The sequence below is a fragment of the Sphaerodactylus townsendi genome, linkage group LG03 (genome assembly GCF_021028975.2).
Source record: "Sphaerodactylus townsendi isolate TG3544 linkage group LG03, MPM_Stown_v2.3, whole genome shotgun sequence".
NCBI classification, from domain to species: Eukaryota; Metazoa; Chordata; class Lepidosauria; order Squamata; family Sphaerodactylidae; genus Sphaerodactylus; species Sphaerodactylus townsendi.
The window spans coordinates 154,853,585-154,880,579 of NC_059427.1; the positions used below are offsets into that span (position 1 = coordinate 154,853,585).

The window sequence follows — 26,995 nt, forward strand, 5'->3', positions numbered from 1 at the left end:
TGTAGGAATGGGGAAATAAGTCTGGTTCACCAGATAAGCCTCTGTGGAGGAGAAGGGAATCAAACCCGGCTCTCCAAATTAGAATCCACCTGCTCTTAACCACTACACCATGCTGGAGACCTCCAAGGAATACCAGGGGCATGATGTGGAGGCAGGCTATGGCAAACCATCTTTGAGCATCTCTTGCCTAGAAATCCCTGAGGAGTTGCCTCAGCCAGAGGTGGAGCTACAAGGGGGCCGGGGGTTGCGCGTTGCACTGGGCACGCACCTGGGGGGCAGCAAAAATTTCAGGTTTGTCTTTTGTATTTTTTAGTGTTTTTCAGTTTTTAACCTGCAGAGGCGGAGTTTTTAGGCTAGCAGCACCAACATTTTGGGGAGTTCTTGGAGGACTCTCCTGATGATACCAGCCAAGTTAGGTGAGGTTTGGTTCAGTCCAAAGTTATGGACTCCCAAAGGGGGTGCCCCATCCCCTATTGTTTCCAATGGGAGATAATAGGAGATGGGGGCTACACCTTTGAGAGCCCATAACTTTGGACCCCCTGAACCAAACTTCACCAAACCTAGGTGGTATCTTTAGTCTCCTAAAGATACCCTGAAATTTTGATGCTGCTAGCCTAAAAACTGAACTCCCTGCTGGCTGAAAACTGAAAAAAACACTAAAAAAATATAAAACCCACAAATGAACATGGAGGGGGGAAGCAAAACTCAGATTTTGCACCGGGCTCCATTTTCCCTGCACCGGGCTCCATTTCCTCTGGCCTAAGCTGTGACTTGATGTCAAAAAAGCCTGCCCAGAATAACTGTTTCCAACACTGGATATGCCATTTTTGTACCCTTAGCAGAAAATCCATGTTGGTCCAAGTCGAGAGATTTGTGCAGTTGGTAACACATACTCCATACACGAGGCCATTTCTTAGTCTGATAGAAATTCAGTGTTCTGATATAATCTCAAACTCCTGAGGAATCATGTGATCTGAAACACGAGGGCCTGTCTTTTCCTCTCTAATTGTTCCCGGCATAAAGACGATTACTGTTTGTTGCCAGCCACAACAGGATTGAAAAGCAGGTTTATTAAATGTCTAGAGCAGTTAATTCTCTGCCTTGCTATGGCTTGGCCTCTCTCCGTGGTGCTGAACTGACAAACCATCTGCCTCCTTTGTTATCTCAGTATTCCCTGTGGGCTTGCTATGGGACTGCTTCCGATGTACATTTCCCGTCCCCCCCCTACACACATCTTAAAGGGGCAAGCAGAAAATGGCCAAAGAGAATGCACAGGTTCTAAATCACATATCCTCTTAAACACACACAGAAGGTCAGGAATGTTCAGACCTGTACAGACATTTCAGACGTTATGCATGTGTTGAACATTTTTGCCTATACTCTAGGCTTCTCTTTTAAGGCATGGAAGGGAAAACTAATAATAGAAGTAGCCCTTATCCCCTTCTTAGATTGCAATTACTATGTCATTTTCTCTGTGGTTTTGACAGCATGGAAAGAGGGCCAACACTAAAAAGAATCTCTAAGTGAGGGAGGAGACTTAGATACCTTCTTTTTCTCTATAATAAAGAGTTCTGTAGAACCACCCGGCATGCATATTTTTATATTGACAGATGTTTGTCTAATTGCATTTTTAGGGAACTAGGAAAGAGGAAATCTATACAAGGAACAAGCCCATGTTTTGCCGATCCTTCTTACTGGACTTTTTCCTTCTGCCTGCTCTCTCCTTTCCCCCGGCTCACCCTTTGGGCTCAGCTGCCAGATAGCGGTGCATTCAACGACATCCTGAAGGCTACGGGACAGTATGAAGTCACAAGGTGACGTGAGGGCATCAACAGACCCAGATTCTTTTTGTCTTTTGTTTTGATCTATGTTTGGAAAGCTTCTACTGGCTGACAAGGCTTGTAATAACAAATCCTGGCTCAAACAAAATACAGGTGATTGGGTTCCTGGAAAGGTTGACCAGTGGCCTTGAGAAGGGAGATGTGTTTTAGCGTGCACACATGCCTGGTCTTTAACCTTCTCAAGTCTGGAGAATATTTCATAACCTTTGCATTGGGCAGTGTTGAAGCCAGAGCTTCAAAAGGGTGTTCAGATAGCTGGCACAGCTACCCACAGCTTAAGACAGCTAAAAACAGACAAACCTAGACAATAAACAATGACCATGAGGACACAGACCATCACCAAGGCACAAGACAATTAGTAATTTTTATCCTTCTAATCCTGGCTTTGCCCACTTCTTTTAATACAAGATCTTAGACACAGAATATCCGTTTTCAGTATAGGGAGGGGGAATGTAAGGTGACATCATATGTCTTTTATAGGATCCACTTCTGCTGGTGCAATCTCCCTCCAGCTTTTGGGCTGCCTGCTATTCTTCATTAGTTCCCTACACACATTTGCCAACAAGGAAATAATAGACAATGGAGGAAAGTTTATATTTTAAGGGGGAAAAAAGAATATACCTGCCATATTAATAAATAGTCCTTTTTCCCTTTTAAATGCTCAGAACATTTGCATTCCTTCATATTTTTTGTCCCAACAAAATTGATTGCCTTAGCTATAGTGTATGTATTAAAAATGAATGAAATTAATTCTCAGTTTCTTAGGCAGACCATATGAACATGTTATTTTAAGGTACTTTATAGCTAAGGTAATATGATTTATTGCAACAAACATGTAAAGGATGACAAGTTGAAAAAAAATTCTTATTAGAAAGAAAAATAGCTCAGCTCTCAGAGAGAGAATACAGAATGGGTTATTAATTAGTTTTTGTTAAAAAAAACAACCTCTCACATTGTACCAACTATTCCTTCTTGAAAATTAAGCTCAATTGCAGATGGAGAAGAATGGAAATTTTTTAGAACAGATAGCGCTCTTTATCAGACAGAAGGAATCTAGTGTTTATATTCTTCTTAACTGTAGTAAAGGAAAGATCAGGGTTACTAAAATCACTCTTTTGGGGAGAGATGATATAGGCAAGGTGTCTTGGCACAAAAGTAGGAAACTTGTTGAATTAAACAGAACCTGAAATCACATCAGATTGAAAATTACATGATTCTATAATTTGTATCTATAAGTCGAATGAACTAATTCCCATCAGCCCCTACCAGCATGGCCAATTGGCCATGCTGACAGAGGCTGATGGGAATTGTAGTTCCTGAACATCTGGAGAGCCGCAGGTTCCCTACCCCTGGTCTAGAGAGAATGACTCTACTTTCAAATAATAGAAACATAGAGTTGGAAGAGACCACGAGGGCCATCAAGTCCAACCCCCTGTCATGCTATTGTTTCTGTTCAGTTTAGGGGAACTGTTGCAGAACCACAATGAACTTAATTCAGCTAAAGTACTTTTGAATGATATGGAGAGGGGAGGGAATAACAACAGTATTAGCATTTAGGCTACTTCCACATAGAGGTTTTGCTACCATTTGGCCTCCAAAGTAGAGAAGGTGTCTTTGGAGCATATTTACCATATTATTCCCTAAAACTCTGTTCTCAAGGTTTTCTCTTGCTGGCGTGACATGATCTCTTCTGCAAGATCACAAACTAGTACACTCTTGCACACTGCGTGGATGGGAAGATGCACGTTTTGGCAGGTCCTCCCCACATGGGTACCATTTCCATTGCTTCAGACCTATTCAGCCACCTTCCCTTGTCCATACAAGCAACCAGAGGGATTTGTCAGGTTTAAAAAGAAACTGCTACACTGCTATAGTGTTATAACTTTATATACATATTGCTGTAGTTTAGGGAGATTTACGAAAACTCTACACCAGAAGCGCGTTTGTACTTACCGTCAAACTTTTGAAGAGTCACTCAAGCACACTTTGTTTGTCTGCCTGAAATTCACAGAATTTAGACCCAACTTTTTTCTTAAGGTCCCGACAATGGCAGGCCCTTGTTCTCTTAACTCCAAATTGAATTACCTTCTGAACAATCAGGATCCTATGTCACTTGAAATGGTGGCCAATTTCCTGATTAATACTCTGAATGAATCTTTTGGGTTCTCCTTTCTGTTCACCGTATTTGTGTATATTTCGGACATTCCTCCTAGTTTTCTTATCCTGTCTAATTTTATTTGATGATTCTCCTTTTAATAAAGGTTTCCAAAGTGATGTTGCTGTAGTCACACATGATTGTAATATTGCTATTGTGTTATAATGCTATAGCAATTACTGGATTTTTTTAAAAAATAAAAGCCTTCTGGTGTTGAGGGGCAATGGAATCTGGAAGGGCGCTTGGTCAAGGACAACACAGAGGAAGCCACAGCATGAACCACTATGCACATTGCCACTATGCACATTGCCACTATGACAGTCCCTAAATTCACAGCAGCAGAAAGGAGCTACATGGAAAATCATTACTCTGGAGCTGCAACCTTATTTAGCATTCCAGAAAATTCAGAGTGTTTCTCCAATTTTATTTTGGTAGTCTCACAACAGCCTTGTAAGGTTGCTCAGCATTATTACCCTCCTAGAGCATATGCGGCACTGCAATTGAAGAAGAAGAGTTGGATTTATATCCCCCCTTTCTCTCCTTTATGGAGACTCAAAGGGGCTTGTAAACTCCTTTCCCTTCCCCCACTCACAACAAACACCCTGTGAGGTGGGTGGGGCTGACAGAGCTCCAAAGAACTGTGACTAGCCCAAGGTCACTCAGCTGGCATGTGTTGGAGTACACAAGCGAATCTAGTTCCCCAGATAAGCCTCCACAGCTCAAGTGGCAGAGCGGGGAATCAAATCCAGTTCTCCAGATCAGAGTGCCCCTGCTCTTAATCACTATACCACGCTGACTTGAGGAGACCCCCGCTTTAAATTTACCTTTCTCATTGAAATAAATGGGATTTAAGAGCTTTTGACACCATCAGTTATTCAAATATGAAGATGATGTACTGACAACTAGCACAGATGATATACTGACAACTAGCACAGCTCAGACTTTCAGTTCTACAGCCATGTGTAGAACTCTCTTATGATTCGTTCATTGCTTGTAAGTACTAGGCAAGATTCTCTCATTCTCTCTTTAATAATCTTATACCGCCCTTCATTCCCTTAGGGTCAGAGTGAGTCATGGCTTTTAATTGATTTATCCTCAGTGTCCTACTGTCCTGAGCCACAGAGCCTGGGTTATTATCCCATCACGGGGGAATGGAAGACCAGTAAGCCTCCACAACTTGTCCAAGATCAGATGAGGAGTCTATGGCAAAGCCAGGTAAACTGATTCAGGTGAGATGCCTTGCATGTTCTCTCCATAAATCTCTGGCAGAGTCTACAAGCGACGATGTGTACATGAGAGGCCACTGCCACAATTCTGCTGGCAGCGCACAAATCAGAGGGAGGGGCGCATCCCTGGGTGGTGTGGAGAGCAGGTGGCACAACCGCTTGGATTTGTATCAGTCATACCAGAAAGCTGGCACCTGACCCAAGCTTCTGGCTGTGCCAGCACATCAAAATAGCATCTCTTTGTAAACTAATCTGTTCCTGGTCTTTGTGGAATGGTTCCTCAGCACACGATCTCTCTCTCACTTACCACAGGCATATACACATGCACTTGAAAGCATTTACAGCATGCCTGTATAACACACTGCCAGAGAGGCTAGTGAATATACGCAAATGAAGCCCTGTGCCCACCTGGGTCTCTCTTAGTTGATGGAGCTTATCAAATGATGCTACTGCTTTGACTAGCTTCAGTCTGTCCACATTCCACTACTTTCTTTAAGAGAGCCAAAACGGGTGGACCAGGCCTGGACAGAACTCCTAGTTTTTATTCTAACTCTCAGCAATGGGATCAGCAAGCTGCAAGGGAGGAGAGTTGTCATTTTCCACTTCAAGTAGACTCATGTGCCCGAGTACAGTCATGGCCTCTTGCTTTTAATCAGCCACTTATGTATGCCAAGTTCAGGCTGTCTCTCCTCTCCTTCCATCCCACTCTTTATGAGGGACTCCAGAATTTGCAATTGTGGTGAGTTGGGCATCAGATGCTGTGAGAAAAACAGAAAAGCGAAACAGAGGAGATGGGAGGAGAGAATGGCATTGTGGATCGAGAAAGAACAGCAGACTGTAGGCAAGAGACTATAAACAGATGGATGCGTCTAATTCTCAGAGAATTAGGTGGTATTCTGACACACACAGAGAAAGACAGCAGGTCTGGAGAATGGATGGTGGAATTCAGGACTGCCAAGAGGATTTTCTGTGCCCAGGACACTATTTGGCTAAGTAGAAAAAAATTTGGCGATACACTCAAAACCCTGAGAAGTTCTTGGAACTCTGCCCCGCCCCCTGCTCGAGTCCCTGGTGAGAAATACCACAATAAGAGCTGTATTAAGGATGGATTGCTGTAACACAGGGCAGGATAAAGGGACAGCAAGAGAGGTCATTGGAGCACAGAAGGGTAGATGGATGAAGAGAGCAAAGAGAACAGATTATCAATCAGACCAAGACAGAGGTCTACAATCCAGGAGACCAGGGGGGTCTTTTGTTTTTGCTGCTCTTCAGAGTCCCCTGCTTCTTTGATTATCTCTGATTCACCATTAGTACTTCTAAAACATTTAGATCAGGGATCTGCAACTTGTGGCTCTCCAGATGTTCATGGACTACAATTCCCACCAGCCAATTGGTCATGCTGGCAGGGGCTGATGGGAATTGTAGTCTATGAACATCTGGAAAGCCACAGGTTGCAGACCCCTGATTTAGACTGAGTCAGTAGCACTTTTGAGACCAACAGGAGTTTCAGACTATAAGCTTGTTGTTCTCAAAGGTGCTACTGGACTCAAATCTAACTGTTTTACAGAGGCGTACTGGGGGTAAATGGCGCCCAGAGACAAATTGTCTCCGGGATGCCCCTCAGGCTCTGCCCCCCTACCACCCCAGCTCTGCCCCTCCACTGCTGGTGCCCTTGACCCCGCCCGTGTCCCCATAGACATGGGCAAGGTCTAGGGTGCCCAACTCCCCCCCCCAGACTCCCCCTGCCAGCTGGGCTCCAAGCCAGCAGCCAGCAGTCCCCCTGCCAGCTGGGCTCCAAGCCAGCAGCCAGCAGAAGAGACTGCAGTCCTGGCCTCAGAGACCTGCTTTTATAAGCACTTAGGCCAGGGGTGGAACTTGGGGAGCAGGAAGGTGTGGGACTTCCTGCTCCCCAAGCCCCACCCCCGGCCTCAGTGCTTATAAAAACAGGTCTCCGAGGCTGGGACTGCCCAGAGGGGAAGTCAGAAGAGACTGCCGGCTGCCGGCTGGGAATCCAGCCGGCCAGAGCAGGAGTGTGGGAAGGAGGGGGGAGTTCAAGGCTACATGGGAGTGGGGTTGGAGGAAGCTTGGAATGGCAGAGAAGATCCTGCTGTCTCGCATGGTCTTCGAAACGCCTCTGACCTCCTGCCCATGTTGGCTCCCACCGCCACATGGATGGAGTCGAGGCATACATGTGAAAATCCAGAGGAGGCAGCAGGACTTCCCTGTGGTCATGTGGAGGGGGCTGGGATTTTGCACCCCCCCCATGTGACCAACCAGAAGAATGGAGCGCTTTTAGGGACAAGGGGTGCGCCCCTTGTCCCTACATCAGATACCACTGCTGTTTTACTGTAGACCAACAGGGCTATCCTTTGAAATGATCTGTATTACTATTAAGAGGAGCCCTTCCTTGTAGACAGATAGCCGAACTGCCAGGTTTGCAGTCGTAGAATGCTGCTAGAACACTGCTTCCACCAGCCCGGAAACCACACAGCTCTACCTGACTCCAAGTGATTCCCGCCGTGCCAAAATGACTTGACAAACGTGAGATGTCCTCTACTAGCACAGTCGGTGCTGACTGCAAGAAACACAGCTAAGCACCTACACCCTGTTGGGGCTCGATGGGTTTCCAGTCAGTTGAGGAACTAGGCTGGATGGGCTGAGGAAAGGGTGCAAGACTCCCTTTGCTAATCACCCTCACGCCAACCTCCTCCATGTCATGATCCAGGCCCATTTCTCCATCCATGTAAATGAATCCCTGCACTCATTCACTCAGATCAGAAACTTGCTCCATCCCAAATATGAATAACAAAACCTTTTAAAAATCGTAGGCATAAAATGCTCATCAAAACTCTGTCCATGTAAGACGTATCTAAACATTTCCAAATGGGAATTCTGTTTGCAGATCAGCCACAGAAAACACTTTTCTGCCTGGTTTTTCCCCCATATGTGATGCATGAAGGAGGACCATAGCCAAAACTCAAGAAACCGAGTATGTCCAGTATCAGAACAAGGACTGATTTCTACTTGAGATCCTGGAGAGCTACAGCCAGCCATGGTAGAACATACTAGAAGAAGAAGAGTTGGATTTATATCCCCCCTTCTCTTCTATAGGAGACTCAAAGGGGCTTACAAACTCCTTTCCCTTCCCCCTTCACAACAAACACCCTGTGAGGTAGGAGGGGATGAGAGAGCTCAGAAGAACTGTGACTAGCCCAAGGTCACCCAGCGCTGGTGTGTGTTGGAGAGTACAGGCTAATCTGAATTCCCCAGATAAGCCTCCACAGCTCAGGCGGCAGAGCGGGGAATCAAACACCGTTCCTCCAGGTTAGAGTACACCTGCTCTTAATCACTACGCCACTGCTGCTCCCTATTATTATTATTATTATTATTATTATTATTATTATTATCATCATCATCATCATCATCATCATCATCATCATCATCATCATCATCATCATCATTATTAATTCAATTTGGTATACCGCCCCATCTCCGGAGGGCTCTGGGCGGTGTACAACATCAACATAAAATACAATAACAAGAGGGGCGAGTAAATAACAAATAACAACTACTAGGCTAAATGTTCTGGCTAATGATACAGAACTTCTCCCTTTCCCTGTCCAGCAATGTGGTACGATGTACCCCTCTCCTACAGAGTAAGCACAAGTTTTCTGTTGAGAGGGTCACTGTTTCCTTTCTACTGTGGCTCCTTTATATGACACATGGACTTCGTTCTGATATCCAGGATGGATTTTTGTTCCCTTTCCTTTTCTTTAAACCCCCCCTCTATTTTCTAGGTATTCAACTGTATCCATTGGAATGCTTAGTTGTTGTGGTTGTTTTTTAATGGCATGCCATTGTTTGGGTAGGAGATTATTGTCACAAGGGCCAGCCAATGAGCACACTGCATGGACAGTTTCTCCTGCCAAAAGGAAGTACCAGTTACTGCAAGGCCTCATTCATCTCATAAGCTTGTATATCTGTGAGCGTGGATTCACAGGGGCCTCATCCCTCAAGATATGATAGAAGTCTATACAAATATACCTGAGATAAAATAATGGCAAGTAAAAGTAATGGGAACAGTGAAAAATGGCCAAATTGTTGAGAATGGTTTTGGGTAAACCTATGAACAATTTTAGGAAACTGGTTCTGGTGGCTTTTCCAGGCTCTGTGGCCGTGGTCTGGTGGATCTTGTTCCTAACGTTTTGCCTGCATCTGTGGCTGGCATCTTCAGAGGTGTATCACAGTGTAACACTGTGTCCTAGGACACAGTGTGTAACAGACTTCCCTCTGTGATACACCTCTGAAGATGCCAGCCACAGATGCAGGCGAAATGTTAGGAACAAGATCCACCAGACCACGGCCACACAGCCCGGAAAACCCACCAGAACCAGTTGAATCCGGCCACGAAAGCCTTCGACAATACAATTTTAGGAAAGGACGAGAACTCTGGATTAAATATGTTAACTTGGGATTTCATAATAGAAAAGAGATTGTCAGATTTTTAAAGGGAAAAAACATAGAATTAAATATAGAAAAATAATCAGAGGGATACAAAGTTTGTAAACTTGATACATAATTAAAAGATATAAGTAAAGATTTCGGGAAGGAAAACTCTATTTTGTTTTATAAAGTCACTGTAACAAAAAGTCAGAAGTTATAGACTGAACAAGATGAAACTGGTGATAATGTTGAAACTGGTTAGATAAGTTTAGCTAAATGTACTATCATCACACAAGAAATAAGGAAAGAAATATGATATTATTGTATTCTTTTCCTGCAAACATTTGAATAAAGTTTTTTTAAAAGAAAGTCTATATGCATTCCAGTTTTCCCCATTTTTGATACAGGGGATGTGAGGATGCCCCAAATTTTCATGCCAAATCCCCTGCATGGTCTGCTTTCAGGTCATAGATACTGTACCCTCTTCTTCCTACTCTGTACCTCTTCTTCCTCTTCATTTGTGGGAGGGCACTACAAGATTCTGTGGATGGATTTGGCCCAGGGACTGACAGCTGCCAATCCCTGTTTTCAATAGTGGTCTCCAGTCCTTACCTACATATGTAGAGCACATGTTTTAAAGTCAGAGAGTCTCAAATTTAATCTCTCCCATTATCAATTTAAACGAATTTCAGCAGCTTCCAGTACCTCCATGGTGGTCCAAAGCTTATACTTATCTCTAGGGCCACTCCCAAATGGCACAACCCTGTTCAGAAACCCTCCATCCTGCACTGTTTTCTTTCCTTGGTAGGACACAACTGAACTTAGCTGAGAGCCTCTCCCCATCCCCCCCATACCAGGATACCCTTAGTTCCCATCAAGCCAATTACTAATCCTCCATGACCAGAGACACTTTCTCCAAATTAGAAGTCAGAGTTCTCTCCCCTCCCCCAAATCAACTGGACACCAGGTCCCCAGTTTTGGGTTTAAATAGCTCAAAGTATCTGGGAACCTTTCCACAACACTTGGTGGGAAAAGTAAACCTAGGTAACACTGCCCCCAAGTCCTCAGTTTGTCTCTTCTGCAAAAAACAGGAGCGCTCTGCTCACCTGTGTCTTTTTTCAGGCAATCCAGCCCTTGGGTTATCCCCAGATGTGGTCCTCAGGTGTCGGAAATCTCACTTGTAATCCTTGCCAGTCCCAATTTCTGTTTACTTTTTGACCACTCTCAGAAAAATCCCCCCTGTGAGCTCTCCCCTGAGCTAACACGACAGAGCCATGTGCTTGTGTTTATTTCCCCCTCCAACATAATCATAGTCAGGGAGAGAACTTCACTGACACCCCCCACCCCCAAACCAGTCTCTCTAGGAAGAACTAGCTACCTACTCCATTTTCCTCAGCAACCTGATGCTAACACTGTCTATTTGCCCACCTTTGGCTAGCTAGCAACCCAATTACAACTTGCCCTCCTGGGCACATTTTACTCACTGAAACACTGTGGGACTTAACTTTTAACAAAGCATGCCTGAGTCCAGAAGCCTGAACTACATATGATGGAGAATCCATCTCCCTGACAAGCACGCCATCTCTCCCTCTCATGCTTTCCCTCTCCCTCCTAGATCTGCACCCTTACCTGGAACAACCCACTGAGCTATTTACCTTTCCAAATGCCCACCCACCTACACGCCCCCCTCCTGCCTGGTGGCCGCTCCTACCCATGTGCCAGTCGCCTGCTGCAGTCTGAGCTCCTCTCTCTGCCTGCCTCTTCCAACTCCTCTCTCCCTTTCTCTCCTTCCTCCTCCTCCTCTCCCCCCACCTTCTCTCCAGTTAATCTTTCCACTCCTTCCCCTCCTCGCGCAACTGGGCTCTAGCCAATGGGCTGCCTTGGCGGCTCTGCCTCTGCTGCAGGTAGCTCCATGGCTCAGCTGTTGATGTCATCGCAGTGGAATGCGGGAGGCAAGGTGAAGCCACGCGGACAGCTCCAGCACGCCTGGCTTGGGGTCCCAGGCAGCAGAAAGCCTGGGAGAACAGACCTCCCCCCCCACCCCCCCCCGACACACACACTTGTCTGGGGAATCTGTCTTCTCACTGTCATTTTCTGTAGAAGTGCGGGGTGGGGGGAGGGGGGGAGCACAACGCCATGCAAAGCCTGAGAGGAAAACCTTCTCATTTTTCAACAGAGAGGACTCCCAGTGTTGCCAAAAGGGAGGCAGAGCACAGGAAAGAGGTCTTGCGTTTTCACGGGTCGCAGGGCAACACTGTAGAGGGGCCTGGTGAAGTTATGGGGTGGACAATGTCTAAAGCTTCTATTGTCTTGCCTTCTTCCCAGGGCAGCCTAAAATGCTGCTTCTGAGAGACTCTCAAAAGCAGACAGAGCACAGAACTGGAGGATTGCTGCTGGAGGGGGAAACTGGTAAAAATTGCCCCCTTACACAAATGGATCTTTTGGGCTAGCTTCCTATGCTGTGGTCTGTGGGCTAGCTGTAGGGCACCCAGGGATTCCACTATGCTGTGGCTCTAGACCTCCCTTCAGCCACCCTTGTTTTCTGCCGCTGCTCAGAGCAGGAATTTTTATTTAAAAATTAACATGGAAAAAGTCAGAGTAGGGCACAGCATAATTTCCCTTCCAGAGAAAACCCAGAAGCAAGGTCACATCACTCTAGGAATACCATAAAGTTTTTTGCTGATTCCTAGAGTGACCTGGCATCACTTCCCATTTTTCCTGGAAGTGCATCATGGCGACACAATGCCAGGACCCCACCTGTGTCCTCCTGCAAACTCCCACCAGTTGCCAGTCACCTCCTTCTCACACACTGATTAGGGTTGCCAACTTCCAGGTGCTGCTGGAGTTCTCCTAAAATCACAACAAATTTTCAGACTACAGAGATCATCCCCTGGAAGAAATTTGAGCTTCAGAGGGAATTATATTTATTTTATTGTATTTTGTAAAACAGGTTGAATATGACTATAGAAAGGGGTATAAATATTTTTAATACATACATAAAATAAAAAATAAATAAAGAAGAGTCTGGAAGAAGAAGAGTTTGGATTTATGTCCCCCCTTTCTTTCCTGTAAGGAGACCCAAAGGGACTTACAAACTCCTTTCCCTTCCCCCCCAACAAACACTCTGTGAGGTGGGTGGGGCTGAGAGAGCTCCAAAGAACTGTGACTAGCCCAAGGACACCCAGCTGGCATGTGTTGGAGTGCACAGGTGAATCTAGTTCCCCAGATAAACCTGCACAGTTCATGTGGCAGAGCCGGGAATCAAACCTGGTTCTCCAGATTAGAGTGCACCTGCTCTTAACCACTACGCCACTGCTACTCTCATAGCATCACATATCTGCTGGTCTTGCTTCCCTCTCTAAGTTCTACACTCCTGCAAACTCTGCTTCCAGTCTCCATGAATTTCCCAACCTGGAACTGAGGAGAAGCAGAATGGCAAGGCGAGGGCATTCAGCAATTGAGAGGATTCTTTTTAGCACAAGCAAGTCCAGAAATGTCCCCCAAAGTCCTCCCTTGTGTTCTTTCTCTTCCCCTGTCCTAACTTGGTCCTGGTCAGTCAGTCCTCTGGGCAGTCCTCTGTGGAGAAGAGAGTCCTCTCCTCCCCACAACCATGGCTGTTCCTGTCATGTGATCTCCTGTCATGCGTTTGCCGTTCAGTAGCCATTTTTATATGGAAATGCTGGAGACCATTCCCCAACAGCGAGACTGCTTATCCAATACTCTAAATAAACCAAATACAAGGAACAATCAAATTTAAATAATAAAGGAGTTTTGCGACAAGAGAAACTGTGTACCTGAGCAAGTGGGCACTACTAATGATGCCATAATATCGCTGACAGCCATTAAGGCGCCTCAGGACTTCTTGTTGTTTTAAGCTGTGGCATACTACTATGGCTACTACTGTGAATTTAATCACAGTTAGTCAATTAGGGTTGCCTAATTAGGGTTGGGAAATTCCAAGCAATTTGGGAGTGGAACCTGGGAAGGGTAGATTTTAGGGAGAGTAGGTACCTTAGTTGGGTATAATGCTACAGAGTCCACCCTCCAAGGAAGCCATTTTCTCCAGGGGATACTTAGTTGGGTGACCAATTGAATTCAAGCAGAACTCCAGGCCCCACCTGGAGCTTGGCAACACTGTACCCAAACCAAACCTCTACTACTGCTTGATGAAATGGGGCCCATTGAACTGTTTCCCACACTGGAACAGCTTTAAGAACAGAGGGTAGCCACAAGGCACCATAACTCCCAATAGACTAAACGTGGTACAAAGATACCACTTGTGAGCAAGAATAAAGAGCCGGTGTCTACTTCTAAGCATTTCAATATCTGTCACATTTTTACCTCACTTAGAAAGAACAGCTCTCCTCTCCTCCATTGTATCCTCACAACATCCCCATCAGGTAGGTTAGGCTGAGGGAAAATTATTAGTCCATGGCTGAGTGGGGACTTGAACCTGGGTTTCCCAGGCCTGAGCCCAACACTAACCTCTACATCACTCTAACACTCTAACCACTACATCACATTCCCTTTTTGTCTTCGACACACACTTGGGCCTGTGTCTTTCTAAAACAGTCTGCACCTCCCATTTCTTCATGCGTTCTCTCTTCCTCCAAGGAATTTCCCTCCCTTCCCAAACCGATCCTGACTCTGTCCTTCGCTTTGAGGAGCGCTCTTTGTAATTTGCCAAAATCTCTCCTGCTGTTCAGCAAGTAACTACTTAGCAGTCAGGCACCCATCCTATCGACCCCCACAGGTGGGTTATCATAAGGTCTCCAGGAATTATGACTGATTTCCAGATTTCCTGGAGTTTCCTGGAGAAAATGGTTGCTTCTGTGACATTATACCCTATTGAAGTCACTTCTACAGGCTCTGCTCCAAATATCCAGGAATTTCCAAGCCTGGAGTTGGTACCCATAATTAGCTATGCTCCCCTTTCTCACAGCAACTTATATACTAGCATAGAGACTGCAGATGAAACTAACAGACATGACGTGACGAGCCCTTTTTATTTATGGTACTCTTTTTTAATGTGCAAAGTATTTTATAACCTTTATCTTAGTCATCCTCATAACAACTCTTTTAAGAGCCAAAACGAATGCGATGCCAGGAGCTGTGGGAATGAGCTCTTAAGCCTTTTTAAATTAAAAAAAAACCCACCAAATTTCTTATAAGGGAAAAAGCAATCCTCTTTAAGATAAAATGTAGCGATTAATGTACCACAGGAGAACTTGGGAGATCCGGGTTCAAATCTTCACTCCGCCATAAAGCTTGTTGGGTGATCTTGGGCAGGTCACTCTTTCTTGGTCTAACCAACCTCATGGGGTTATTCGGAGAATAAGGTGGAGGTGGCAAGGAACAAGAAGGTTGTCAAGATTTTTACCATAGAGATCTGGGGAATTTCAAGAATGCCACCTGATGCTGTAATGTCACTTCCGGTTTGTGATGTCACACCCTCAGTGATGCCGATTTTGCCACCTTCCCCCATTTTCCTCCCACAGTTCCATAGAGTAGCAGTGGGAGCATACCTAGGAAGGCATGGCATTAACCACCATAATGCGCAGCTTGGCAGTCCTATGAGCTGCCCTGTCCTGCCAGAACACCTGGATTTTTTAAAAAAGGTATGTAGATTCTGCCATTCCTACTCCTTCCATTCTTGTTCCTATGACAGAGATGCTACACTTGGACACGATTCTCCCATTGTCTTCCTGTATGTCCCCATTTGATCATATCTGAGCCCACATCTTCAAATCCAACTGGGTCTTACACTGAGTACAACACAAGCAAGATTCTCCATCTGGACAAACAGCATCTTCCTGGGACTCTTTTTTGTTCAAGTAAAAAGCATTGGAGAGGTTTACACCCCCTCTCCCTAGTTCAGTGATGGCAAACCTTTTCGAGACCGAGTGCCCAAATTGCAACCCAAGATCCACTTATTTATCGCAAAGTGCCAACATGGCAATTTAACCTGAATACTGAGGTTTTAGTTTAGAAAAAATGGTTGGCTCCAAGGCATGCATTACTCGGGAGTAAGCTTAGTGGTAGTCTGTGGCTTTGCTTTGAAGCAACCGTGCAACTCTTCCAATGGGTGAATCACAACCCTAGGAGGGTTTACTCAGAAGCAAGCCCCATTGCCAGCAACCGAGCTTACTCCCAGGTAAAGGATCGCACTTTAGTTAAGAACATAAGAACATAAGAACAAGCCAGCTGGATCAGACCAAAGTCCATCTAGTCCAGCTCTCTGCTACTCGCAGTGGCCCACCAGGTGCCTTGGGGAGCTCACATGTAGGATGTGAATGCAATGGCCTTCTGCGGCTGTTGCTCCCGATCACCTGGTCTGTTAAGGCATTTGCAATCTCAGATCAAGGAGGATCAAGATTGGTAGCGATAAATCGACTTCTCTTCCATAAATCTGTCCAAGCCCCTTTTAAAGCTATCCAAGTTAGTGGCCATCACCACCTCCTGTGGCAGCATATTCCAAACACCAATCACACATTGCGTGAAGAAGAGAGAAAAATTTCTCTCTGTCAACATTTTCTACCTATTTCACCATTTTCTACCTATTTCTTTGCATGAAAATCAGTGGGGTTTAACAGCGCTTAACAGGGTTACCTACACTGCTTCCCCAAAGCTAGGTCTGAGGTTTAATGCTAATAATCGAGCCCAGCGGCCCAGGCCAGCCTAGATTTGTGTGTGGGGGGGGTGACTTTGCACGTGCCCACAGAGAGGGCTCTGAGTGCCACCTCTGGCACCCGTGCCATAGGTTCGCCACCACTGCCCTAGTTGCTGAAGTCCTGATCAGAATCAGGTTTTTCTGTGTCTGGGAATTAAGCCCAGAACATGGTACTTCCAGGATATATTTGGCTGACAAGCTGCAAGGCAAACCTGCAAATAATGCTTACATTGGTTGTGGTGGGTTTTCCAGGCTGTGTGGCCGTGGTCTGGTAGATCTTGTTTCCAATGTTATGCCTGCATCTGTGGCTGGCATCTTCAGAGGTGTATCACAGAGAAAAGTCTGTTTCACACTGTGTCTAGTGAGAAGGGAAAGTTTAGTGGTGTCCCTGGGTGGGGAACCAATCAGTAAGTGTTTGGGTGGAACTTGCTGTGCAAAGGTGCGGTTGAGTGCACTGTATTGCAGGTGGGGTTATCAGTCCATTTTTAATGTAATGCTTACATTGTTTACACCAGTGCAGTGCAGCGACTGGAGTTTTGGATGAGGATTCAGGAGATCCTGTCATGGAAGTGTGCTAGGTGGTCATGGGCCAGTGACATGTTCTCAGCTTAACCTACTTCACAGGGATTGTTGTGGGGATAAAATGGAAGAGAGGAGAACAGTATATCCCAATTTGGGTCCCCAGCATGGGAGAAAGCTGAAGTATACATGAAGCAAAATTAAGAATGAAATTTTAAAATTGTATTGTGTCATGAGGTTGTGTGGCATTGGGTTGGATCAACCAGACTTTCCACTGGTGAAATAGTGAGGATTGGATCCCCTTTCCCCTGCATTGGAGATCATGGGGATCTCCATGATGGGAATTGTATTTAGGAAGGAAATTGAGTGAGACCAAGAAAAAAGCTGACTGGATCCAGCCCCGTGAATGTGCTGCTTGAAAGATGCTTAAAAATGCCTCATTATTTGAATTGAGGTGCATGACATCAGTAAGACCAAGATGTAGCTTAACACATGGTAAACATAATGGATTTCTTCCCAATGATTTTTTTCTAGCTCTCCAACTCCTGCAGATAATTGGTGCAGTCACATGCCTGGTTGCTGCTATGTGTGTGTTTTAATTATTGTTTCACCTTCTTAAAAGCATGTTGTGAGCTGCCTTGAGCTACCTACAGAAATAAAAACACTCACATTTGTCCATTCTTCACATTGGCATGGAAGCATTCTAGGCCTGAAATTCGAGGTTCAGCACTGAAATGAACTCTGGCAATTTACCAATTAAAATAGCACAAATGAAGTGGGCGGGGTGGGGGGGACAGCTGGAATTTCCCTGCTGCAAAAGAAAATGCCCAAAGCTTGCCAGATTCATATTTCACACAGAAAATCAGTATCGGTGACAGAAAGGAGACAGCGAAGACTGGGGGAAAGACTTCATCTGTGCAACAATTTGGAAGCATCCAAACCATCTGACTTTCAACTATTTGAAAAAGCTTCCTGCAGAAATACCTGTGTGCCTGAGCAAAACATGACAGGTACCTAGAGACTGGTATCCACACTAGCTCGACAGCTGTTTCTTTCAGTCCTGTATCAGACATCCAGTCAGAGGCGTAGCAAGGGAAACTGGTGCCTCGGGCAGCACCTGCCTCAGGCACCCTCCCTGCGCCCCCACCGTCCCCCACTTACTTTAGGCGGCAGCGGTCCCAGGCAGCCTGGAGGGACAGAGCCAAAGGGTGCCCGGCAGCGGCCCGGCCAGGCCAGGCTGAGGGGGGAAAGGAGAAGGGGTGGGGGTGATTTTCCGCCCCCACGTGACCTAACGGCAGTCTGCCCGGGGCATATGACCCCATATGTCCCTGTGGAAGCTCCGCCTCTGCATCCAGTGATGTGTTCTGACTGTCTGATAACTAAAGGCAAATCAGCACGGTCCCATCCACTGTGTATCTTTCTACATAGGCATGCAAACACATGAAGGCTGACAGACCTGCACACCAAAAAAACTGGTATGATCACAAGCTCCTGCTATATTAATGAGGACTAGAACCTTGCTTTTTTCAAAATTAAAAAAAAAAGCCCTGAGGGTTTTTCTTTAACGCAGTGAGGCAATAAAGAAGCAGGAAGGAGCATCACTAATTTCCCCAGGGGGTCAGAACAGGAAAGATAAAAAACCGTCGCAACTAAATCCTCCCCAGGCCAATTAATTTTAGTAAAAAATGGACAGCAGAAAAGGGGAAAAACGGTATTACAGACATAGCAGAGCAGGGGGTCCGGCAGGATCAGAATAAAAACCTGCGTAGCCCATTGTTCTGTTTTAAACTTGGAAGCCTACAGTTGCTTCACCCCAGCAGAGATATAAATCCTCACAATGAAGTAGAAACTGTGACAAAAAGAAACCGATTCCCTCTGATCAGTGAGCCCTATCAACAAAAGCTAGTGGGTAGAGGAAAACCCATTTTAAATTTGTATTTCCTTATTTATTTTATAGTCTGCCATTCCCAGTGACACTCAAGGCATACTGCAGAACATGAAAGAATGCTGTCCGACACTATAACATAAACAATGAACAACAGGCCTAGGATTATGGAGTTAGAAAACAATGTGAACAACCAAAGTGTGGAACTACAAAGGCGGAAGACAAGGTTGTGAAAACAAGATGATACCATAACTTCTATTTCTTAAACATGAAAATCCATAGAATGTAAAAGCTTTATAAACAACCAGACCGATTGTAAGAAAACTGGTATATTGCCAGTCAAATAGGCACAAGCATTTCAGCACAGAGATGGACAGAAAACTGTCTCATAGACGTCAGTTGCCAGCATCAACAAAGAAAATGGAAGATTAAACCAGAGGTGGGATCCAGCAGGTTCTCACAGGTTCCCGAGAGTAGGTTACTAATTATTTATGTGTGCCGAGAGGGGGTTACTAATTGGTGATTTTGCCGCGTGATTTTTGCCTTAGTTACGCCCCTCTCAGCAGTAGCGTGCAGAACTTGAAGCAGTCTAGCAGGAGGTGCACCGGCATGCGTGGCAGACTGCGCCTGTGTGCATTCGTTTCCCGCCCAAGGACCGGCGCAGCAGCTGCATCCTTGCTACAGCCCCACCTTGGAATGCCCCACCCCGGAATGCCCGGCCACGCCCCTGTTGCACCATACCCAGCCCCAGTGGCGCTACGCCCATGCACGTAGGTAAGGGGGGGGGGTTCTCGGGTTTGAACCCCCCCCATTCATGTCCGAAGCTCCGCCCACCCGTTTGTGGGTTTTAAAAACATTTTAGTACTTTTTTGGTTTTTGGCCTGCAGGGGACGCATTGTTTGGGCTAGCAGCACCAAACTTTCAGGGATTGTTTGGGGGACTCTCCTGATGCTACTACCCGGGTTTGGTGAAGTTTGGTCCAGGGGGTCCAAAGCTATGGACTCCCAAAGGGAGTGCCCCATCCCCCATTGTTTTCAATGGGAGCTAATAGGAGATGGGGGCTACGCTGTTGAGGGTCCATAAATTTGGACCCCCTGAACCAAACTTCACCAAACCTGGGTGGTATCATTAGGAGAGACTCCTAAAGATACCCTGAAAGTTTGGTGCCCCCAGAGCCCCTTGGGGATGGGGCGGTATATAAGCTTAAAAAATAAATAAAATAAATAAAATAAAATAAATAAAATTTTTCCAGATTCTCGTTTTAAATCCACCGTCTTCGGCATGGATTTAAAGGGAGAATCTGAGGTCCTCAGTTTAGAAGAAGAAGAAGAGTTTGGATTTATATCCTCCCTTTCTCTCCTGTAGGAGACTGAAAGGGGCTTACAATCTCCTTGCCCTTGCTCCCTCACAACAAACACCCTGTGAGGTGGGTGGGGCTGAGAGAGCTCCCAAAAGCTGTGACTAGCCCAAGGCCACCCAGCTGGCCTGCGTGGGAGTGCACAGGCTAATCTGAATTCCCCAGATAAGTCTTCACAGTTCAAGGGGGAGGGCGGTATATAAACCTAACCAATAAATAAATAAATAGATAGATAGATAGATAGATAGATAGATAGATAGATAGATAGATAGATAGATAGATAGATAGATAGATAGATAGATAGATAGATAGATAGATAGATAGATAGATAGATAGATAGATAGATAGATAGATAGATAGATAGATAGATAGATAGATAGATAGATAGATAGATAGATAGATAGATAGATAGATAGATAGATAGATAGATAGATAGATAGATAGATAGATAGATAGATAGATAGATAGATAAGTGGCAGAGCAGGGAAACCCAGTTCCTCCAGATTAGAATGCACCTGCTCTTAACCACTACGCCACATTGAAAGTAATGCTGTTTCAGGGTGGGGGATAATCCACCCCAAAACAGCATCACTTTCAATGTTGTTTAACCAGGGGCCCCAGATTCTCCCTTTAAGCTGCGGGATTTAAAAAAGGAGAATTTGGGCTCTCTAGTTTAAATGCCATTGAAAGTGATGCTGTTTGGGGGTGGATTCCAGCATCACAGCAGCTGGGCCGGGGCTCAGATTTTGCACCAGGCTCCATTTTCCCTCTATGCCTCTGCCCAGAGGGGGGGGCGGGGGAGGGCAGGGGAGGCTGCCATCCCTGACCTGGGGAGAGCCAAGCTTTTATAATGCTGCCAGGGCCAGGGGCAGGGCTTGGGGAGGCGTGGCCATGCGCTAGGGGCGGGTGGAGTGTGGCCCCACCCCCGAACCCCCCCCCAAAAAAATCTATACTTACGTCCCTGGCTACGCCACAGTTTGAATCCCACCACCATGGGAACCTGTTACTAAAATTTTTGGATCCCACCACTGGTATAAATCCTAATGAAGTGCTGACTTCTGAGGTGCAGATATATTGCATAAAATGGTAAGGACCAAAAACCTCTCTCTCTTTTCATTAAACAATGCTAAGATTTCTCCAGAGTATGTGCCAGGTAAGAGAGCCAGCCTGGTGTAGTGGTTAAGAGAGGCAGACTCTAATCTTGAACCAGGTTCAATTCCCCACTCCTCCGCATGAAGCCTGCTGGAGGACACTGGTGAAAAGTACTGTTAAATCACAGCTGATCCATGGTGATCCTGTAGGGATTTCAAGGCAAAAGATGTTCAGAAGTTGTTTGCAATTGTCTGCCTCTTTGTGGGCTGAGGGAGTTCTGAGAAAGCTGTGACTGGCCCAAGGCCACCCAGAAAACTTCATGTGGAAGAGTGGGGAATCAAACCCGGTTTTCCAGATTAGAGTCCTCTGCTCTTAACCAGTGTACCATGCTGAACTCTAAGAACATAAGAACATAAGAACAAGCCAGCTGTATCGGACCAAAGTCCATCTAGTCCAGCTCTCTGCTACTCGCAGTGGCCCACCAGGTGCCTTGGGGAGCTCACATGTAGGATGTGAACGCAATGGCCTTCTGCGGCTGTTGCTCCCGATCACCTGGTCTGTTAAGGCATTTGCAATCTCAGATCAAAAAGGATCAAGATTGGTAGCCATAAATCGACTTCTCCTCCATAAATCTGTCCAAGCCCCTTTTAAAGCTATCCAGGTTAGTGGCCATCACCACCTCCTGTGGCAGCATATTCCAAACACCAATCACATGTTGCATGAAGAAGTGTTTCCTTTTATTAGTCCTAATTCTTCCCCCCAGCATTTTCAATGAATGCCCCCTGGTTCTAGTATTGTGAGAAAGAGAGAAAAATTTCTCTCTGTCAACATTTTCTACCCCATGCATAATTTTGTAGACTTCAATCATATCCCCCCTCAGCTGCCTCCTCTCCAAACTAAAGAGTCCCAAACGCTTCAGCCTCTCCTCATAGGGAAGGTGCTCCAGTCCCTCAATCATCCTTGTTGCCCTTCTCTAAGCAGGATGACACAGAAATCAGTTCCTTTCATTCAATAGGAACTGGGTGCTCAAGGTTGCAGTGTTGCTTTTTATACTAGGGTTTTGCTCTTTTCTTCCCCTCTCCTCTGTAAAGCTGTCAGGGAAGGGATCCCAGGGGCTAAGGGACACACTCAAAATAGAACAGCTTTTTCCTAGGCAGTGCTGTAAGCAATGACTCATTCCCTACCTTACTCCCACCTTAGCCTCCTTTCCCACCTACGCAGCCACCAGCAGATGGCACTTTGGTGGGATTCAGCAGGTTCACACCACTTTGGCAGAACCGGTTGTTAAAATGGTGCTTGTAAACAACCAGTTGTTGAATTATTTGAATCCCACCACCGGAACTGGTTGTTAAATTATTTAAACCCCACCATTGCTTTTATCCCTTTACCCTGCTCCACCCCAGCAGAGGCCCCAGAATTTCCTTGCTTTATGCCTCAGTTTCCCCTCTCGCTTTCTCTTATCGGGCAAGCTGCTGGCTTCCCCACCTCCAAGTCATCCCTCACGCCCCTGTATTTAGGTCTCAGACCTAAGCCCAGCATAATTTTGTGTTGTGCCCACACACCAGAGGCATGGGGGGGATGGCACCCCAGGGCAACACCTGCTCCAGCTGCCCACCCCCACTCCCTGCGGCCTCCCTTGCATCTGTGATGGAGAGATTCAGAAGGTAACATAGGCATGAGAAGTAGCTTTGATCTCAGGAGAGAGATCCGGAAATCTTATGCAAATGAACCAGGGTAAACTTCAAAAGGCCTAAATTACCTCGTGGCCCGAACAGAGTTTTCCTGAGCCATGAGAGACAAAGGCTAAGGGATTCCACCTTGGGCCAGGCTAAGGGAACCAGCATCCTGCCATGGCTCTGAGTTTTGAAACAAAGGAATCCTATGAGAGTGTACTATGCAGAGAAAACTATGGTCCTTTCTGCACGGTGGTGGAAATGCATCTGCTCGGGGACTGCTCGCGTGCGATGGTAAAGCGCAGAGCAGCCCTTAAAGATCTGTGCTGATCGCAGAGAGGCTGCTCTGCACAGAGTCAGCCTCCGGAAGTCCATCCTCCCTTCACTGAAGCCTTCGAAGCTGTTCAGTATTCGGCTCTTCAGGGTTTGAGGGATGACGCCCACACTGCCTTCTGATCTCCAGGGGTCGGAGAGCAGCATGGGCGAATCCCTCCAGCCCTCCAGAGCAGCGCTGGACAGGAAGGTCAGTGGAGGGGACAGGAAAAGCAGTGTCTTCCCGCCGGTGCTGGTCGCACCGCGCCGGCAGGAAGACGCCGCTTTTCAAAAATCTCGCTCAACGAGCAATGTTTGAAAGTGTTGCCTTCGCACCACTCGGGGGCGGCCAGGACGGTGCTGCTGTAATGCAGCAATTCCTCCTGTGCAAACAGCACCCTAGGGATGGTGTTTTTTCTGTCCCTAGGGCACTGTTATTTGGCCGTGCGGAAACGGCCTATGTAAAAACAATCTTTTTTATTTTATCATTTGAAATAAAGACTTTAAAAACTCAGCAGTTGGAGTGCCTGGTTGGAAAAGAACCTGGATTTGTAGAGCCAAGGCTGGAGCCCTCAGTCTAGATCTCGTGACAACCCCACTCACCTTAGCCGGTGGGAACCTGCTGCGGGGCAGGCCTGAGGGGTGCTTGATGGTGGCCCAGCCAAGCTGCTTTTTCAGCCAGTGGAGGCTCCGCCTGCTGAAAGAGGGCGGGCCTGAGGGGAGGGGTGGGCCCGAGGAAAGGGGTGTGTGGGGCAATTCTGCCCCCCCACGTGACTAGCTGGCGTGCTCCCGGAGACATGTGACCCCACATGTATGAGCACTCCGCCTCTGCCACACACTGTATCAAAGGTGGTTAATTGGGTTTGAGCGGAGCTGCGTGGACCACTGCCTGGTTAAACGGGGCCAGTCAAGAATCATGAATCTTCCTCAGGCTTCCTCCTGCCAGCAGTCCCTTTTAACTTCAAGAAAGGCGATTCATGAGGTCATGGGACTTCTGTGGCTTTATATTGAATCAAACCATCAGTTCATCAAAGTCAGTCTTGTTCATACAGATTGGCAGGGGCTCTTGGGTTTTTTCCCCACATAACCTGACACCTGATCCCTTCAACTGGAAATGCTGGGGATTGAATTTGGGATTTTTTGCATTCTAAGCAGATACTTTACAACCTAGCCACAGCCCCCTCCTAAAATGTGAGAGCCAGCATAGCGCAATGGTTAAGAGCAGTAGACTCTAGTCTGCAGAAACTGGATTTGATTCCCTGCTTCTCCACATGAAGCCTGCCGGGTGACTTTAGGCCAGTCACAGTTCTCTCAGAACTCTCTCAGCCCCAGCTGCCTCACAAGGTGGGGAGAGGAAGGGAAAAGAGTTTGTAAGCCCCTCTGAGGCTCCTTACAGTTGAGAAAAGCGGGATATAAATCTAAAAACCTTTGTGTGTCATTTTGGGTATATTTCTCTTAGGCAAGAGGTTCCAATCTTGTTGACACTATGGGTGCTTTTAAAATTTTGAAGGGGGGTAGTGCGTGCCACTACAAAATGGCTTCCAACGGGGTTGATATCAGTAACAAAATGGCTTTAATGTGGGGTGGAGCTATTCACAAAACATTGGGAGGCTGCAACCAAGCATCCTCCTGGGACAAAGACAGATATTTCTCTCCGTAAACAGAAAGACTTCTTCTGAAGCACCTGTAACTCCAGTGATGATAGGCTCTTTGCTTTGGGGGAAAGATCCTTTGTTGAAAAAGCAAATGGACGCAAGGAAAGCCATTGGCAGGTGCCATGACACTCACAAGTACTGCCTTGGGGACTGTTAGCCAAAAGTAACTGTGTCCACATTTTCAAAAACTTGTGATCTCCTATTCTGCAATATTAATTTGGTCATGGCCAACACTTTGGAAATGCCTGAGCCTCCAGGACATATAGGCTACCCTGAGCTGTTTGGAGAAATGGTGGAATAAAAATGTTCTGAGTAAATAATGTCTGTGTTTCCTATGTGCAAGGAATATTCTTCCATTCAGCTGTGTAAAATGCCACCTGCAGACTGAAGGTTTTGCAGCTCAGGTAGAAATAGACCACCCCAGCTGAGGCAGCCAGAAGGCTCAGGACCCCACCAAGAGATGGGGAGAACAGTGGGAGGACAGTGGGAGGACCCAGGCCTGCCTAAAGCCATAGACTTCAAAGCACAACTTGCCCCCAAGGCCCCCCAGCAGACAACCAGGCCTCTGATGGTATCTTGCCCCCTCTCTGGCAAAAGAGAGACCAGGGGCAAAGAAGAAGAAGAAGAAGAAGAGTTTGGATTTATATCCCCCCTTTCTCTCCTGCAGGAGACTCAAAGGGGCTTACAATCTCCTTGCCCTTCCCCCCTCACAACAAACACCCTGTGAGGTAGGTGGGGCTGAGAGTGCTCCGGAAAGCTGTGACTAGCCCAAGGTCACCCAGCTGGGGTGTGTGGGAGTGCACAGGCTAATCTGAATTCCCCAGAGAAGCCAGAGAAGCCTCCACAGCTCAGGCGGCAGAGCAGGGAATCAAACCCGGTTCCTCCAGATTAGATACACGAGCTCTTAACCTCCTACGCCACTGCTGCTGCTGCTCCACTGCTGGGGGAAGGAACAGGAAGTGCCAGGCCAAGGGGACAGGTACGGGGATGGGGACTAAAGGGGATTTAAAGCTCACCATCAGCCCACCCAGTCTCCTGCCTGTCCTCAACTCCCCCCTTCCCTGAGACCGCTGTATTCCTTACCACAGCGGGCTTTACTGCTAGGGATAAAATAATCCGTACTCAGTTCTGTCAAAAGGCAGGCATGATTCCAAACTAAGCACGGATGTCGTGCCCCAAAAAAGAGCAATTACATCTTTTAAAGTTTGGATTTAAGGACATTTATGCCACTTTTTCCTAGTATATCATACCTGTTTATTGTATGCATTTTCCTATTCTTATTGCATTGTGCTATAATTCTGGAATTCCATTCTATGCATTGTTTGACGTATCGTATTAGATACTGGTATTGCTCCTAATTTTTGGAATCCTATTTCATGCTGTATGTGTTGCATACAGAGGTGTAGCAGGGGAAAAATGAGCTTCAGGGCAACACCATCTGTTCTAGAGCCCTCTCCCTGCACCCCTGGTGTCCCTCCACCCCTTGTGCTCTCTCCCCACGCCCCACGCTTCCACCTTAGTCGGGTGGTAGGTGGAGATTCCCAGAGTCCGCCTGGTGGGGCCGGGCCAAGGAGTGTCCAGCGGTGGCCCCGTCAGGCTGCTCCTTCAGCTGGTGGAGCCTCTGCCTCCTCCCCACCAGCCTCAGCACTCCTCTGCCGGGCAGGGCTGGGCGACCATGGGGGGGCATGATGGCAACAAATCCTTACACTGCTGCACCGCCCCAATTACTTTGGGCAGCAAGCGAGGGAGGGGAGGTGGTGGCTGGGGGAGTTAGCTGGGCCCACCTTCAACATGCGGGGAAGGAGGAAGGGTGTGGGGGTGATTTTCCACCCCACATGATCAAATTGAGGCTGCCTAGGGGCATATGACCCCATATGTCCTTGTGGGCCTACACCCCTGGTTGTATATATTGCTGCCTGTGCTGTATAACGCGGCATGTGCTGTTTGTCTGCACTGTTTTATACCATGTAATCTGCCTTGCGTCTCAGGGAGAAAGGCTGGCTATGAATAAGGTAAAGAAAATGAATCTAGCAAGCAACCAATAAAACCCCGAAGCTCTGATCCCCCTTTGAATGATAAGCCCCCCATTGATGATTTGAACTTCAAAATCCTAGGTTTTGTCCCCCTCCCATATTTGGAAAACTTTACACTTGGGGCTCCCACCCCA

The 26,995-nt window shown here is 46.6% G+C and overlaps 1 protein-coding gene across 4 annotated transcripts in view; it reads right to left on the reverse strand.

Moving 5' to 3' along the window:
• The window catches only part of MAP3K12 (mitogen-activated protein kinase kinase kinase 12), a 171,597-nt gene that overhangs the window by 63,892 nt on the left and 80,710 nt on the right, over positions 1-26,995 (reverse strand). Inside the window, exon 1 of one of the 4 annotated variants that reach the window (XM_048488665.1) lies at positions 11,377-11,432. The exons of 2 other annotated variants lie outside the window; for them this stretch is intronic. The gene's annotated coding sequence lies outside the window, so the exon portion shown is untranslated. Of the gene's footprint in view, positions 1-10,771; positions 11,339-11,376; positions 11,433-26,995 lie in introns of those variants that run through there. One more of the 4 variants, XM_048488663.1, reaches the window with a different exon arrangement.